Source organism: Falco cherrug, chromosome 11 (genome assembly GCF_023634085.1).
Source record: "Falco cherrug isolate bFalChe1 chromosome 11, bFalChe1.pri, whole genome shotgun sequence".
Lineage (NCBI taxonomy): Eukaryota > Metazoa > Chordata > Aves > Falconiformes > Falconidae > Falco > Falco cherrug.
The window spans coordinates 10,788,401-10,801,565 of NC_073707.1; the positions used below are offsets into that span (position 1 = coordinate 10,788,401).

The 13,165-nt window shown below is 46.6% G+C and overlaps 1 protein-coding gene across 7 annotated transcripts in view; it reads right to left on the reverse strand.

Moving 5' to 3' along the window:
- Positions 1-7,487, reverse strand: part of PER2 (period circadian regulator 2) — a 51,341-nt gene extending 43,854 nt beyond the window's left edge. For all 7 annotated transcript variants that reach the window (XM_055723520.1, XM_055723521.1, XM_055723522.1 and 4 more), the window contains exon 1: positions 7,400-7,487. The gene's annotated coding sequence lies outside the window, so the exon portion shown is untranslated. The remainder of the gene's footprint in view (positions 1-7,399) is intronic.
- Positions 7,488-13,165: the final 5,678 nt, after the last annotated feature.

Here is a 13,165-nt window from a genome sequence, read left to right on the forward strand (position 1 = left end):
TTAGAACATTTAGATAATACCAAGATGAACACAGTATTTCAAAATCAACCACTCACTCAACTGAACACATCCAAGCAGAAGAATGAGTATTATCTAGCACAAAATTTGAGATCACATGTTTGAATTCAAGTTATGTTTCTTTTTCCACAGATTACAATCTTAAAACATTTCACCACCAAAACACAAATTCCAAATTAGCCTTCGGAGATGAAAAAAACTCCCCAGACAGCTAAGTCAACTGAGTTAAAGTACTGACATAATGACCAAGACTAGTTCCATATTCCAAAATACAAGTATGCACTCTTAAAGCAAAAGGTGTTTGCAGCTTACTGAAACTTATGCTTCTTTCATCTGTTTAAAGAAGAAAAAGAAAAGAAAAAAAAAATCACAGAAAGAAGCTTCCTTAGCTATGTCCCAGAGGGCCAAACAGGAAAAAATAAATCCCTCGGTCCTCAAGCGATGATTCCTAAATGGACCTAAGCTTATGTCACCAGTCACTTCTATTCCTGAAGCAGCCATGGCACCGCTATGATTTAATTTCCGGTTTTAGATTGGTTTTGTTGTTTTTAAAGCAGCTTATTCTCCCTGTGGAGTAACTAATAGCTGTAAGTTAGCCCGAGGTAACAGGACAAAGTCAACTCAGTTCTACTATGAATAGCACAGTACCAGCACATGGTTGAACTTAACCTCACTTCGTGGAGGGTCAGTCTCACCTGTGCTGTGCTGACCAACCTGGGCTAGCTCCTGATTCATCATTTGCTTTCCTGTAACCATAAGAAGCCACGTACTAGTGTAGCCTCTTGCCACACCACCACCACAAAAAAAGCAATCAGAGCCACCCCTCCATTATCTGGCAGGAATTGTTCTCTTTTCTGCCAGATTAGAAGCACTTATTTTACCCTTTCATGTATATTATTCCTTGTTCTGCTAAGCCCACCACCTGGGCTCACATCTCCACAGTGGATGTGGACTGATCACCCCCAGGAGCCAAGAGAAACTGTCTCTCTCAAGTTTATTCCTTCACCTTGAATAATAAGCCATGGTCCAGAGCCAAGTTTAATTGCCAGCAGGCTGGGTACTTGCCATAGAGGAAAAAAACCACCCCTGACAGACAAGATTATTACAGCCTGTGCCAAAACATCTTGTGAAGAAACTAAACACTGTCTCCTTTACCTGCCCCATGAAAACTTCTAGATGTACTTCCTTCCAGTCTTACAACAGGTCCCTTCCTAAACATGAACTAAAATTCTTTGTATTAAGTGTGAATTTAAAAAGACATTTGATTGTAAACAGAAAACACTATTCTCCTCTTAAGTGGAACTGGAGAAATTACTGAGCAGGAGATCAGTAGTCAGAACTCTTTAATATTTGCATATGCGAACTCCTGTCCTTTTAAGTAACAAAAAGGATACATTTGAGGAAGTGTTGTCACAAAAAGGAGGGAAAAATTGTCACACCCCACCATGCAGTCACATATTTGACCTTTATTATATGTGAAACTAGATCCAAGATATCTACAACATTGTATTCCAACTTTTAATATTTGTTGATATCTCCATTAAAGAGTATATTTGCACACCTACTGTTCCCTTCCCTTAAAAAAGGGGCAGAATTTCACCATGGGGTATTACATTTACCAAAGTTCCACGCTAATGCTGCTCTTTAGACATCGCTGCAGTTCATACCCAGTTAACGATTTCAGTCAGAATGAAAGTCCCATTCTGGAAGGCTCTATGCCAAGTTAATTCTCTGACTATTACTAATACAGCCCCACTGCCTTCAGTAATACACTCCACAAAGTGTGGCAACCTAACAAACACAGCGTACTTGCCCTGTGAATTGGCTATATTAGTACTGAAATAAGAGCTGAAGTCACAAGAGGAACCCATGGTAGAGATGTAATTAAAATCAAAGAAGCGCTTTCTATAGTGAAGATCTTTGTACAATTAAAGACACTAAGTAGCAGAAACATAAAAGCACATGTAATAAGGTCAAGCACAAAAAGCATACTAAGATACAAAAGCTGCAAGGAATAAGGAGCACAGGAAGCAAGGTCAACAAAAGGAGAAGTACTGGACATCCTCACCACTTCATCTTGTCTCCCTAAGCTTCAATTATGAAAAATTACAGGTGTTAATTAACAGTCAAGTGCCTCTGTTTTAGGACAGGATGCTTGAAAGCCAGTACAGCTTTGGTTCTACTTTCAAAAAGCCAGTTCTACTTTTAAAAGCCATCTAGGTAAGGAAATATCTAACAATTATATCTATAGGAAAAAATCAAGCATTAAGAATTACTATAGTACACTCAAAACAGCTGGAAGCCAAACCCCAAAGTGTCTCCCAGAGATTTTGATGTTCAAAAGAGCACTCTCTCCCACTATCACATCTATTCAGGATGAACATCAGTACGGCTTGCACTGAATTTCTGCAGCCTGCTCACATAATTCTCAGAATAACCTTGTACTCTTGCCCCAAGAAACACATTCCCTGTGTATTTCAGTTCACTTTGTCATGTAAGCAGCACGTTGAGTCTCTACCCCTTCAGCACCCCCAATAAAATTTTGCTTTCTATTGGGAGAAAATGAAGGGGGCAGGGGGATCATACTCCACAATTACGTATCTCGAGGATGATACGTTTAGCCTCACTTTTTACTGTGTCCTACCAGCAAAGATGTCTAAATCAGACTACCAAAAAAAAAGTCAGTGAAATCAGAAGGCTCCTCTAGGACCACCAGACAGTACTTCAGCCACAGCTGAAAACACCTGTACAAAATCTTTTCTTGACCTTACAATAGCTTTCACACACACAAAAATTTCTCACATATGTGGATAAGCAAGGAAAAGCACACTCTTCAAAACCACTGCCTGTGCAACTCACATGAAACTTAGGCCCTGCAGGACTGTAGCAGCACAATCTTCAAGGCCAGAGAACCAAGTAACAGGACTCTACTGGACTTCATACAGGTCCAGTGCAGGCATTCAGATATAAAGACCCTGTCTACACATAAAGGGTAACTTCAGAAATACAAAATAGAAGCACAGAAGCCTGATCTGCCCATGTTCCAGCCCTGCTGGCAGGCAGAGTACAAGCAGGCTGCACGAGCACGCCTGGTGATCTACTAAGCCACTTACTAGAGTGCCAGATCACTGTGCATATGCTCAGGCATGTGGATTCCCATGTGTTCGGGGCTTTCCTACTACATATGGCTGCTAGCTCACTGTCAGCCTGAACAGAACGTGCTCTAAAGAGCAGCTTCAGAGCCTCTCTGTAGCCTTTGCAGACATCCCCAAACCATCTGACCCTTCCTCATTTTGGTCTTCTCTGCAATATTATTTTGCAAAAGTGGCCTGGGGCCACAAGAAATCTCAGCAACAGATCACAAAACCATTAGCCCATGAAGTGTGTTTTTGAATGCTGCCTTCTCTTTTCCCATGCCCTTTAAACATATTTCACAGAAGGAAGTATGTTACCTGTAGCTAAAAAAGAAACAACCCCCAAAAACCTCTTCTAAAACATCAGAAGGCGAGGTCATTCTTTACTAACCAACAACTAGCAAGCAGAAGTTTTGCCTTACTACAGCAACACATGAAACATTAACAGCCTAGCCCATGACTACAGCAGTGGTTAAGTTTAAGGCAGCAGTTAAAGCAGGAGGGGACAGACTCCTTTTGCACAGTACACAAAACATCAGTGGTATTACTTTCAAGACCAACATTTTCTGCATCCAACTTCATGTGTACCCAAAAGTGCAAGTTGAAGCCCTTCAGAGTAATAAAACTAAATCACAAATAATAATACAGATATTGAGCCATTTGCTGTTCCGTGCTTGACAAGCTAGGTTAACATAATAAATATTCAAGCAGTTTAAAAACTTGCACAACAGGGATATAACTGGATGCAGAAAGTATGAATGCAGCAAGACAACCCTGCTAAAAATTGCTGTAACCCACCATCCTCATAGAGGAATTTTAGGCCACGCAACCAAAACCGGACACAAAAATTCCTTTTCAGAACACCTGATCACCTAGTAATTATGATGTGGTAACATTATAATAAAGTGTCTACAGGACATTCATGCCAAATATTACACAACGCCTTACTAAGAACACGATGTTCCCTTTTAACATAGGCCAGCCATAGCAACCCTACATAAAACACTACAGTTGATCTAGGCTAGTGATAATTTACTTGTTCTACTGGCTATTAGCACTCTACTTGCTTTTAAACCACACCAATTGTACCTCATCCCACTGTCACTTGCTCATGAGCAACTTTAAGGGGTTAAAAAAAGCTTTTCTTAAAGAAAGCCATAAAACACGTTTTAATATTGTAAAGACGTTGGAGAAATACAGGTGAGGAAAGACCCCAGGAAAAAGAAACTTGGTTTATCAGTCTATCTAAACCAAACACTTCCTGGTCATAATAAAGTCTGAGATAGAAGGAAAATCTGTAACTTTACTTCCAATCAGTTTCCACTTTTCTCTCTATTCCCATACTATGGCTAAACACCATCAAAATCTCAGTTTATGTGAAAAACACGATTCTTCACAGGGTGATTCTTCCAGGGACAGGCTCAAGTAAGTTTACTTGATAAACTAAGTCATTCCATATTTTAACCTTATGACCAGCGGGCAGAGGGAAGCAAGAGTGAAGTAGGGTATTACGCCAAGAGCTGCCACAATATGCTCCCTTTAAAACCTCTGTACGGAAATCTAAAAGGAGCAAGAGTAAACTGTACAAATTAAGATTACTTGGATTTTCACAGATAACATTCATGTGTTAAGACAAGTATAGGAAGCCTACGACAAGTCCTACCAACTAACAAATACACAAAAAGCCCACCAAAACCATGTAGTCTCTGGATCATAAACGAAACCAGAAAGTGCACGAAAGCCACAATCCTGCTTTCCATACCTTTACCTTCTGGACTAGATCAAGTCAAAGTACGTTTCTTCACAGCACAGGACAGGCCACGCTGCTTCACTGCGCAGTGTTGGACACTTATACCAACTACCCAACTAAAGCATTCTCCTTTCTACCTTGACATAAACAACTGAAACAGACAAAAATCTATCAAAACTGAAGGATATTACTTTTTTTCTTCTACTCTAGGCCAAAAGCCCTCTCTTTCCCTCAGGCCTTACTAGAGAGGTAGGCAAGAACCCTCCACAGTCCAGAATAAGGACTCTACACTTCAGAACAGTGTCCTAATCACAAGGCTAACAGCAAGCCTTGGATGTAGCAAGGACATGGCCCACTTCTCCACTGAAACTTCCTCACTTCACAGAAATAATGCAAGTTTCAGCAAGAAAGAGCAAAAAGAAAGATCACAAGAACATGCAAACACACACAAGCATAAGCAAGAAGGGATGAAGTTACAGCACAACGATGCGGGCACCCTCCCTAACGTGAATCAAATTCTAGGCCCTGCTCCCAGATTTTGTATTTAAGAGCCACTGTGTAAAGTGCAAACACAACACGGTGCCCAAGGCTGAGAAGATCAAGGACACACACAGACACTGAGGCACCCTAGAAGGTATGAGAAGTTTAAGTTGCATGAAGTTCAACGCCCCAAAACTAACTAATATAGAATAGGATCTGTTTGCGGAATGGGGCCACACCATCGAGGCCTTAGCTGTCACCTTGACATCCTTAAGTTTTACCAACAACCCTGCATTATCAAAACCAACCATTCGCATTCAAGTAGATATTCCTCTCTGCCATCACCGAGATTAATGTAGATTTTAATTTAAAAACCACCAAAAGGCAACTCTCCAAAACATAGCTGCAGTTTTGAAAAATGTTAACTGACATTAACTGCTACCAGCAAACAAATTCTGTGGTTAAAACAATACTGACAACTTGAAACAGTTTCTCACTATACTAAATCAGGGTTTTTTTACTCTACTTTTGACTTGACCAGACAATCTTACCACTAGAATCATTACAGAATTTCCACCTTTCCCCCTTGCAAGTATATGAGCTGCAGCTATTCAGTCTCTGACGTACAACACTGTAAACCTCGGAGTCTTACATTTCGAAAAGACAACAGACATCTCACAGCCTAAAATCATAAACCAACATGAAGGCATATGCACAATCTCAAAGCTAGTTACTGTTTTACTGGAATACAATTTCAAAGTGCTTCAATTTCCAAGTACCAGAGGCCTCACGCTAGCCTCACCGGGGGCTTTTTGAGCTCCCACGGTACCCAGAGAAATGCCATATCCCACCCTAACCTATTACAAAACGTCACGAAGTGTCAGCTTCACTGTTACCATACTGCTCACTTATTTGCATGAAACTGTACTTACATAAAGTGTTTTGTAATCACGCATGTAATAGCACACTACTAATGTCAACAGCAGCACAACCACAAGGTCTCAAGGAACAAAGTGTCCTTGCAACTACAGGCAAAGCAAAAAAAAAAGAAATCCAAGGCACCTGTTGCCCACTCTACCTGTAGCGCTCACAGCCAGCAGCGAGCTGAGGCTGTTACTTGGTGCCACGCCGCCCCGCACGTGAGAAAAGCCACCCTCCAGCCGCGGACAGCGCGGTCCCCTCGGAGGGGGCGGCGGCCCATGCGCAGCGGGCGGGACAGGCGAGCTGCCCGCGCTGCTCCGCGCTCCCGCCGGGCCCCGCCGCTGACCTTTGGCACAGACGCGGCCGCAGCCCGCGCCCCGCAACCGCCAGGGCCGCCCGACCGGAGCCCCGCGGGCCCGGCCCCGCCGCCCCCGGGCCCCCACCGGCCGCGGGGCGGGGAAGCGGTGGCCCCCCCGCCCCGGCCCGCGGGGGCACTGCCGCCCCGCGCTGAGCGGGGACCCGCTGCCCCAGCTCCGCACGGCTGGGGGAACGCGGGACAGCACCCCTCGGAGCCCCCAGCTCCCGCCCCGGCCTCGGCTGCGGGACGGGGGGTGCGTGTGCCCCCACCACCCCCGGACGCCCCCTCGAGCTCCGAGGCGGGCGGGAGCCGTACCACACGCGCCCCCGGAGCCCCCCGCCCCGCTCCGAGCAGCGAGTCCGAGCCGCCGGCACCCCCTTCCCCCGCTACGGTCTGAGATGGGGGCGGGGGGGGGGAGGCGTGTCACGGCCGCCCCCTCCCCGGTTTGAAGGGAGCCCCCCTCGCCCCCCTGCCCAGCGGGGGCAGAGGGCCGGACCCCCGCAGTGCCGCCCGCCCCACCGGCGGCCCCGTCCCGTCTCCCCGGCAACGGGAGAGCCCCGGCGCGCGGGGGTTACGTAACCTCGGCCCAGCGGGCGGGGGAGGAGGGGGAGGACGAGGAGCCCCCCTGCCCCCCGCGGCCGCCGCTCGCCGCCCCGCGCCATCCCCGCCGGTGCGCTCGCGGAGCACCCCCCAGCCCCGGCCGGCCGCGGGGAGAGCGCCCGGCGGAGCCCCACTCACCGCGCGCACCGCGTCCGCCCAGCCCGGCGCAGCCCGGCACCGACTTCATACAGGCAGAAACGTGACTGAGCCCGGAGCGCCCGCCCCGCCCGCACGGCCATTGGCCGCGGCCGCGTGACGCCGGCGGGGGACGGGGGCGGGGGCGGGGCGCGCGCGTCCCCCATTGGCGGCGCCGGACGCCGCTCATTTTACATAAGCCTCACGTGTGGCACCATGTTTCCACCGGCAGCCACGATCGCCTCCGAGCCTGCCCCGCCGGCCCGGCCCGCCCCTCCCCCGCCCCACCGCCGATGCGGCCGCGGCCGCGCGCGGCCACCGGAGCGCTCACCGCCGCCCGCCGCCCCGCTGCCCCTCCGCCGCCGGGCCGGGAGGGCAGAGGTTACATCACGCCTGAGGGAAGCGGCTCCCGCCCCTCCCCCTCGGAGCCGCCCGTGACGTCAGCGCGCGCCCGCCCGCTGGCTCGGCGCGCGGGTGAGCGTTGGCGGCCGGCCGCGCGCCCCGCCCCGCCCCGCCTCAGCTAGCGAGCCAGCGTGCGCGCGGCCCGGGCGCCAACGGCTCGGGGCGCGCGCTCGGCCCCGCTGAGGGGAGCGAGGGCCGGGCGGGGCGCGTGGCCCGTGGCCCCGGTGAGGGGCGGCCGCCCCCGCCGGCAGGAAAAGGCCGCTCGGGCAGAGGCTCTTGCGCGGCCTGAGCGCCGCCACCGGCGGGTGGGGCCCGGAGCGCGGCAAAGGGGAAATGGGGCAGCCCCGCGCCCCCGCTGAGGGGCCATCGACGCGCTGGCGGTGGCCGCAGCTGGGCCCGCCGGAGCCTGCCGTGCTGGGGCCGGCCCGTGGCCTGCGGGGGCCCGGCTCGCTTACATAAGGCAGGAGCGGCCGTATCCCGTTTCCTGGTGTCGCCGCCCGCGCTGGGTGCACGCCCCGAAGTTTCGAAACTGCTCCCGTGTAGGTTCGGGGGTTGCCGGGTCACAAAGCAAAGGGCAGGCGAGGCGAGCGGCGCCCCACCTCCCGCCAGCACCCTCCAGTTAGCATCAGCCTGAGTAACTGCAAAAAGGGTTAGACTGAGTTTCCAAGGCATTGCAGGTATGTACTGTTCTCTTGTCGAAAACCAGCTTCTGACAAGCTCGTTACCATACGATTATTTCCCATTCCAAATGTATAAGAAACAATTTTTCATATTTATTCAAAAAAACCCCAACCCTTTCCCCATCTGTTCAGGGAGAATATTCAGAGTATTGACGTTTCCCTCTTACAGTAAAAAAAAATACTTCTTTTTACATTTCTTGTCACATTGGTCACACAGCGTTTTGCTCAGCCCCCTGTGCCATCCTGACTTGTGGTGGGAGAGAACCTGAGATTCGAGTTGCTCCAGTTCAGCAGTGAGATTACCCACTGTGAACAGTTCAGCACCTCGAGTGGCACTCTCCTAGTCTCCACATCTTCCAAAGCTGAGCAATCAGTAGCTGAGAAATTTATGATAACTTATCCACCTTCTGAACTTCATTTATCTTCATAGTCATACGTGGCTGTGCAAAGAAGGAACAGAGGACATGCTGAAGCTCAGCCAGTCTTGGTGTGAATACAGCAGCCTGGTGTAACAGCGTTTTTACACTTGCTGCGTATGTGCAATTGTTCCATAGGATGTAACGCAGTAGAGAGCCATCAGGGCTTCCACTGTTTATCTGCAAAATGAGGTTAATGCCGCTTGCCTCCCTCTCTGTGGTGTTAGGGATAAGTCCATTAGGTACATAGATATTTAAGCTATGACTGTTACAGAAACAGCCCGTAAGTGAAGTACGGTGGAGTATTTAACTGCTGGAGAGGAGAGGGGGTGGGCAGCGGAAGCATTAGGACCAGATTCTTCAACTGGATTTGTTGTGATGCACAAGTCAGCTTATCAGGATCCCATTCTTAGTTTGCGCTCCTCTGAGGGGTCTAATTTAAAGGCTAATCCTAATTAGATATTCTTGGTACAGTTTGGTCAACTTGCTGTTGCTGTTAGGACTTCACATCCAAAATTTCATCATCTTTTCTGTTTAAGTTCTCTGCTTTAGGGTTGATTGGGTTGGAAGGACATAAAATGACATTCTTGGTTTCCATGGGATGTTTTTTGTTACCTTATGTGCCAGAAATAGTCTCTGGCTGTGTGCTAAGGGCTATCTATACCTCTTACCACAGATTAGAAATAAGACACTTCAACCAAGGCAAAAGTTTGAGGATTTCCACCACCACCCCGCCCCATCAGAGCACAAGCACGAGGAGCTGGATGCAAACTATGGCACTGCACTAGAGCTGGATGAGTTTCCAGAACAAACAGAAGAGGAGACACATTCATCACTGTAGCAGAGCATGCCAGTTCTAGCAGGCAAACAGTAATCACCACCACCAGAAACAGCCTTTTCCTTCCTAGTAACTACCAGAGGCATTACTTGAGTTCTGCTTCTTTTAAAGGGATACTAAACATTTATTTTCATCAAGCTTACAGGAATAATTTTAAAGTTCTATTCCTGCCACCTTTTAGTGTTTACAACTTTCTATTTAATTTTCTAGAAAACAAGAGAAGCAAGTGTTATTCAAATTGGATTGCACATCTTGAACCAGTTCAGTCCTAATTTTACTGTTATGCCCATTTTCTGAAAGTTGCAATTGTGTATAGAGACTCAAGTTACTCCAGGCAACACCAATATGAAATAAGAAGGCGGCAGGCACTTGGCTTCTAGAGGAGTGATTATTACTACTGACTCAGTGGCTCATCTGCTAAGAAACAAGACAAAAGAAAACGGTTGCAAAACACTACAGGACAATATTGTTTTGATTTTAAGGTCACTCTAGTAAAGTGGATGTGGCATAAGGATTTTAATAGCAGCATGAGTAAAAGGCATTTTTGTGTGCGTAGACAAAAAGTTTTAAAGAACACAAAGATTGTAACAAAAACAACGTGGTTGTGGGGGTTTTTTCCAGCTTTGTTTACGGGTTTGTGTTCAGTTGTAGCTCTTGGAGCATGGTGAGAACAAGTCATTCATATATAAGGCAAAGCCCTTTATATACATCTGTTTCACCATGTAACATCACATCTCACACTAACCTTCATCCAAAGCAGTTGGTGATGTGGGGCACTGGCTTGCTTTAAGTTGTACTTGGCTCCCTTATTTGGTTTTGCAAGGCAAAGGTTTCCATGAAACACCATGGAAGATAGCAGGCCTTGTTAGGTAGAGTCCATCCATAAGCAGGCAGGTTTGGGCCTTGCTGTTTTCTCTTAACTGCACAACTAGCATTGCTCAAACTGCACTGCTAATATGTAGTTTCCACGTGCTATTGAATATCCTCCTTGCCTAGCTTTTTTTCCAGCACAGTATCTTTCTGAAATCACAAAAGATGAATTGGTAGAACTAGGCCTTTTCATGTCTTTTTTTCTTTTTCTTGTTTTTTTTTTTTTACTGCAAGGATTTTACATGGGGAAAAGTCATTTAGAAAAGCTTTTTCTATGAAACTCCCCCTGCTTCTCCCACTTTCCAATATTATGAGACTTCATCCCCGCACAGAGAAAATGCTAAAACTTTTCCCAGCATACTTGGAAAAAAAAGAGGTTTTGCTTAACAAAAGTATTTCAATCAGTTCTGATAAGCAGCAACATATTGGCAGTATCAACATTTTCTTGGGGAGAAAAAAATAATCAAGTCTTTTAATGTAAAGAAAAAAAAATGAGAATTTGAGACTTCCTGAAGAGCTACCTGAGGACTTCTTGCTTGGGTTTGCTACTGTTAAAGAAATAGGGCTCATGTTTTTCAAGTAACTATGCTTCCCTACCCACTTGTCCTCTTGCAGAAGTTACCTGTTGTAAGTTGTATCACAGCACTGATGGAACTGTATATTGTTTAAAAAAAATTTAAAAAATCAATATTTTGCAGCTGGAGCCCACATCTAATTTTTCATTTCCTGAGTCTAATTACTCATCACTTAGAGTGACGCTGACAGTCATTGATTCTTGCAAAGATCCGGAAAGGCTTTTTTGCTAATGAGCAAAAGGCATCACTGTTACTCTCTGTAGAGGCGAAGCATGAGGGAAAGAAATAAACCACTTTCCTCATTACCAGTGACTATATGGACAGTTTTTTCTAAAAGCATTACGAAGTGTAGGAACCAACTATAAAAAGCAGAAAGATAGCAGTATCCATACAGTCTTGAAAAATTTGAATGTAAAGGAGCGTAGGAAACATGATAACTCCAACTCAAGTAGCAAGTTCTTGAAGAATGCTGCAGCTCAGGTGACCTTTGCAAAAGTGTACAGCTGTGCCCAGCCAGAAAACCTTCCATAAGGCGTTCTGGGGAATGTAGTTTTTCATTCTGTCCTTGTTCTTACTGTTTTCGAGTTATTTTTATTAAATTCAGTTTCTGTTGGCAACTTCAAGGTAATTTTAAGTTCTAAATGTCTTGAAAAGTGACACATAAAGGAGCCCTAAATTGCTCTGTTTTAAAACAACTAGAAGGATACAAATGGAAGGGGTGTATCTCATCACTGTAACTACACATGCTGATCCTCAAGTCCGTTCAGAAGCAAAATACAGCTCTAAGCACTCCAGATCCGGGATCCTGCTGTTTAATGTTATTAGCAACTCATTTTCTACAGTCAGCCTCATGGAAGGCTGAAGAGAGCCTGAAGTTGAATCCACAGTGCTGAAAAGGGATTTTAAGCTTCTTGTATAACTCGGAGAGTGCTAGTTTGTGATTTTGCAGCCTACCTAAGGTGATCAAAGACCTTAAACATTCACCAAAAGGAACAGTCCTACCACGTCCACCAGGTTAAAAACTTGAGATTATGCAACTGTACTGTCAACCAGATTAGGAAACTGATTTGAGTGAAAACATCCCATGAAATAAGTTTTTGGTTGGATCACATCACAGCTGCAGGAGCACAGAAGTCAAAACAAAATAGGATGGAAGAATAGGTTTTGGGTTGCAGCAAGGGTCCATGACCTGTTGTACATGGAATGACAGTCATTTAAAATGAAATTTGCATGTCATTAGACTAGCATAAGAGAGCTGGTAAAGGTGCCAAGTGGAAAATTACATCTTCATTCCTGCCTCCTGCGTTGGATTTATACAACCTCTTCTGCCCTGAAAGAAAGTGGTTCACATTTCAAAACTATCCAGACTTAGAGGACAAAGGCAGCTTTCACAAGGCTTCTGAGCTGATCTAACATTTTGCTTTCATCAAGAGGGGGGCAGTGCTGCTCAGGGACACTATCCCTGCCACCACTACCACCTTGCTACCACATACTCATGGTTACATGGTCTCAATCCTCCCTTTTGCCCACGCTGCTAGTTACTTGGCCTCTCGGTCAGCAGTTTGATTTGTCAATCTGTCAGAAAGCTTTCTGAGTTCGTTTCCTGCCTGCCAAGCAACTGAATGATCCCTTGGTGAGAAAGTACGCTTCCAAGTCCATGCATAGCATGGACAGGGCATGGGAAAGCTCTTTTGAAGGCAATGATACAATGAATAATATTTCCACACCTTTTGATGGATTCCACTGCTTTCTGGATTAAACATGGCCACACATAGCTTGAGACGCCCGGACTCCTCAAGCACCTAAGCAGCCGGGCCTATGACCTCGTGCTGGGCCAGTAACACTATGTATCCCACCCCTTGACTCCCCACAACCACCAATGCATGCTTTTGGTATTGGTTTAAGCTCCATATTTGCTGACCAGAGTCAGTTTACTGTCCTCCATTGCATTTATGATCTCCTTTTAGACCTACTTCGGTGAAGTGTTA